Source organism: Myotis davidii, unplaced genomic scaffold, assembly GCF_000327345.1.
Source record: "Myotis davidii unplaced genomic scaffold, ASM32734v1 scaffold53, whole genome shotgun sequence".
Classification (NCBI taxonomy): domain Eukaryota; kingdom Metazoa; phylum Chordata; class Mammalia; order Chiroptera; family Vespertilionidae; genus Myotis; species Myotis davidii.
The window spans coordinates 2,650,529-2,655,855 of record NW_006286140.1 but is presented as its reverse complement, the minus strand read 5'-3'; positions in this window follow the sequence as shown (position 1 = coordinate 2,655,855).

Sequence of the window (5,327 nt, the reverse complement as noted above, 5' to 3'; positions counted from 1 at the left end):
GCTAGAAGCTGGAGGAGTTTCCTCCCTCACTCCCCGCCAGAAGGAGACTTATGTCTTGATGGAGGAGCTGATATACACAATTGTAAAAGTAATTAACTCTTTGTATCCAACCTTTATCTATCCGTAGCTGTCCAGCCTAAGATTTCCTTTTCCTAGCTCATCTCATACATCCTCATTCTCTCCAACCACACCAGACAACCCAGAGTGAGCCAGCTTAGGTTCTCTTATGTCTTGATGCATTTGCATAAGCCATTTCCATCAGTCTAAAATCCCTTTCTTCTTTGATCTGCTAGAAGCTGGAGGAGTTTCCTCCCTCACTCCCCGCCAGAAGGAGACTTATGTCTTGATGGAGGAGCTGATATACACAATTGTAAAAGTAATTAACTCTTTGTATCCAACCTTTATCTATCCGTAGCTGTCCAGCCTAAGATTTCCTTTTCCTAGCTCATCTCGTACATCCTCATTCTCTCCAACCATACCAGACAACCCAGAGTGAGCCAGCTCTTATGTCTTGATGCATTTGCATAAGCCATTTCCATCAGTCTAAAATCCCTTTCTTCTTTGATCTGCCTGTTGAAATGGACATCCTCTCTGCAAAAGTCTTTGTTTTCTGACCCAGCTGCTCAATCAGCTTTCATTGCATTGCTCTTGTGCCTTGTAAATGCCTACTTGAAAGTTGTTTTACTTGTGCATTCCTCCATTAGATGGTGAACTCACTAAGAGAAAGTTATATACATGTTCATATTTCAGGTTTATGTATTTCGGCTTATTGAATGAACAAGTGATAATTTTTCTAACTTCACTGTAAGCTCTTTGAGACTATATGTGTCTTATAAGTACCTCATCTATATTAATTTTCCTTATTTATGAAAGGACTCTTCCTCCATTACTCTCAAGACAGTTCCCTGGGGCCCTTTACCTCCCACTAAAAAGCAAATGAAGCATATCTCTTTGGCTTGAAATCAATTCCATCTAGACTAGAGAGGATATGCTAATTACCTTTGCTAAATGCTTTTTGGCCAAAGGTGTAAAAGCCTAATTCTATTTGGGAGGTGGGAAGGGATTGAAATTTCTGTCTAAAATTTTTGATTATAGAATTTACATTTTGAAAGGCAGTGCTAGTCAAATTTAATGATAAACTATTTGCAGTGAACTGAGCATAAATTTTGGATGGCCCTTATGGTTGAAAGAATTGAAGCAAGGCATAGATTTCTACAACATAGTATTCAATTTCATTGAATTCATTCTAATTTCTAGAAAGATAATGCAAAATAAATTCCCACCCTGTATCGGTAGCATGCATTTGTGGATGTTGGAGGTCATTCATTTTCAAAAGTTAAGTCTGTTTTAAAGAAGGGTTCTTAGGCTGTCAACGTGCCTCAGTTTCTTCATCAATAAGTATAACCCGGGCCACCTGCATACCTCCCTGGAGTGTTTGGGTGAATGGCTCTGGACTTGTAAAGTGCTTTGAATTTCTTGGATGAAAGGATCTTTGTAAGCACAAGTCTTACGAAGGTATTATATGTAGGCTTTGTAAACGGTCGCACAGCCTGTTTTGCAAGAACACTAATGCACTTCTGGGTTTAGAGATGTAAAAGCTGTACGTTCAGAAGCCTCGGGCTGCGTCTTGTGAGGTTCCTGAGGCATGTGTCACTGCTTGCTTACCTCTAGCAGAGATTCTCTCTACACTGCAGGTAGCTACATGCCTGCACACGTGGAGCAACCACTTTGGCTTCTATGGCATTGAGAGGAAAGCCCAGGATGTTAGGAGAGAGGATGGGCTGTGGGTTCTTGGATCCATGGCCTCGCTTCTTGGGAGCCTCTGGGTTGCTGTAATCATGACAGGAGAGAGCACGCACAAAGTGCTTTGAAGCAGTAGAGTTGGAGGAGGGGGTTTGCTCTGGGAACTGACACTGAGATTGTGAAGAACTGGATTTGAATTCTGGCTCTTCCAGTTGCTGGCCCTATGCCCTTAGGCAAGTTGGGAACTGATCCTCAGTTTCCCTTACACGGACCTTTATTTACTGTAATGCCCAGGGCTACAATGTGAATGCAGGTCCACATACTGTGCATGTAAATATTTATGAGTTATAAATCAAACTAAAAATAAAGTCAAAATGTGTTCAGAAATTCTTCTATTCTGACAAAAATCACACCTTCATAACAACCTTGAAGGCCAGGTTTGAATTTTGAGTTTCCCAATTCTTTATAGAGTTCTCTGTCTGACCAGGTAGCATGTGCAGAGGCATGGGCCTAGTGTGCATGCCTGTGGACATCTGAGTCCACACGTTTGTGCTGAGCCACACCTCATCCTCTGGGATTGCTGATTAAAGATGGGGCCACCCTTGTGAGAGTCTCTGGAAAATTCTGCACAAGCCCCATTAGTGAGCTTGGGCTGTGTGAACAGGGAACGTGAGGGTCTTAGGACCTGGAGCACAATTCAGAGGGGACTTGGGGCTCCTGGTGGGCATGTTTTTGTGACCATGGACTGCTGGGCATTTTGCCTGGGACTAAAGATGGCACTGTATTCAGGACTGGAATCAGCACTCAATGCAAAATACATGTGATTGGGCATTTATAAAGTGAGGGACCCCCCATGTGTATATATATATATATATATATGAAAAGACATTTTTTTCTAGCAGAAAATTTTCAGCCTCCAGTTCAGCCCGAGTCTCTCCATGTTTAGCAATGATGAGAGTGAGAGCTGTTATCTACCAGATAGGATGATACATTACATGCCTTTTATCTCTAAGACCTAGCTCAGTACTCTGTTTTTACTTAGCATTTAATTCACTCATTTGATAACACCAATTAAGTAAATACCAGCTGCCTCTTTTTCCTAAGCATTATCCCAGACATGTTAGTAGTAGTAGTGAGCAGACACACTTCCTGTCTTCATAGAACGGATACATTAGGAAACAGACAATAAAAGGATACATATGTAAAATATGTAGTTTCCTTGAAGATGGTTTACTCTCTGTTCATTCATATACATATATATGTAAATGTGCCCAAGTACTAGACACTCTACCTCCCCGGGAGATACAGGTGGGAAAGGAAGAGTGGTCACAAAACAAGGGCCTGGGGTTAATATGTGTGAAGCACTGTTCACTGCAAGGAATACTCATGCCCTTTGGAGCTCATATTCTGGAATTCGTTCTTTTTCTTTTCAATGCATGTTTATTTATCCTCCATTGTATTTAAGGGATCTTCCTAGGCTCTATGCGGGGTTAAACATGATGAGACTTTAGCCCTTAGGAATTTATAATCTCCTGGAGGTAATATAAAAAACGTGAGAGCAGTTCTTGGTGTACAATAAGCACCTGAATGTCAACAATTTTTACTGATCTGCCTGGGTCCCTGTCAACAAAGTGAACTCTGCTCCTCTCCTCTGCCTCCTTCAGCGGGGCAGGGAGAAAGCCTGCCTGAACCAAGCCGCACGGTGGGCGTGGACTGAAAGAATTCTTCTAGTCACCCTGGAATGCTGTCCCTAGGATTCAGTGGACTTCTCTCAACAGGGATTCATCCATCAAGAGGGCAGTAGTGTAATTATCTCAGCTACTGTGAAGCCACTGAAAAGCACTTGCTGAATCTGGCTGTAAATTTATTGTGAAGGTTAACAAAGCTAATCACCCGCCTTCCCCTCTTTCTTTCCTTCACCTTGAATTGCATTTTAAACATTTTTCTGTTAGGATAAATACATGTTATTTGATCTACTGTTGAAGGGCCTGTCCTTCCTGGGTTGGGATATGGAAGTACCTTCCAGAAGCAAAGGAGATGCCTTGGCGGTTGACACCCCCCTTTGTGGCGACAGTCATGCTCTAGTCCAGTGATGGCGAACCTATGACACGCGTGTCAGAGGTGACACGCGAACTCATTTTTTTGGTTGATTTTTCTTTGTTAAATGGCATTTAAATATGTAAAATAAATATCAAAAATATACATCTTTGTTTTACTATGGTTGCAAATATCAAAAAATTCTCTGTGTGACACAGCACCAGAGTTAAGTTAGGGTTTTTCAAAGTGCTGACACACTGAGCTCAAAAGGTTCGCCATCACTGCTCTAGTCCTTAGTTTTGATATTTAAAAATAGAGTGAAACAGCTAGAAAGAGAAGACAATCAGGAACTTCTCACCCACGTGATGAAAGAAAGGGTCAGGTAACCTTCATCGTGTATTTATCACAATCACTTACCCACTGTGGTGTACCCCTATAAATATAATTCTTCTATTAGGGTTTGTCTGTTTTATGCAGAGGTGCATTAATTTCTGCATATGAGCTACAGAAAATGGTGAACCTTTTCTGTTAAAGAAGAAATTCAGAAGGTGCTTTTAGGAGACTGAGTAGGAAGAAGGTTGCTAAATCCAATTTTATGATTTTTCTTATAAAAAAAAGTGAATGTGATTTTTAAAAATCGAAAGTAGTACATTTGAGTTAAGAGTCCAGATCCAGAAGCCGCTTCTAGGATTATGTTTTTATGAACTTCTACTAACCAAATATATAATGCCATATACGATGGTATTACAGTGACTGGTAGGAAATTCCATTGAGAACCAGAGACACAGGAATTTATGCTGAAACTAGGGACTAGTGGAAATAGGGGAATTAAAACAATTTTTTTCCTGTGGCCTTATTTACTGAGATCTGACCTTTCTGATAGGTTTCATGACATCGTTGGAATGCAAAGTTGGGGATACTAATATTTGCCACCAGGCAATATTTACTCAGTGATGTGAGAACCTAGGGCAGTAGTTGACTGCAAGTGTGATTATTAACAGGACCCAGAAAAATGCTACCAGAAATAATGGTACCTTTGTTATCACAGTGATTTTTTTTGGCCAGTGGCACTGACGGAAAAGTTATATTAGTTATCGAATCAGGCAGGGAATTTACAAATGATAACGAATTAGAGTGGTTGCATTCTTCCTAGTATCTCACTCTTGTATTCACAAATATCTTTCTCCATGGAAAGATAAAAAGCTGTTGACCAGGGCTTTAAACTCCCTCTGTGTCTTCCAAGTCTGTGAGCAGCCTTGACCTCCTGCTGCTGTTGTTGTATTTAAATACTTATTATGTGGTGATAGTTTTAGGAAGGCAGAGGAGAAACAATAAATACGTAAGCAAAATTGCCCAAGAAAAAAATAGTGTGGCCGTTTGGGGGGCAAAAATGTATACTTTTGTTGTTGGGGTGGTGATGGTGCCCTTCGCCCCCCACACACATACACACACAACATCATACACAAGAGCTTTGTGCACAGAAGTAGATGCGAATTGGATTGGCTAGGAGTAAGCATTAAAACAAAAAGCCCAAACCAACTTTCCAA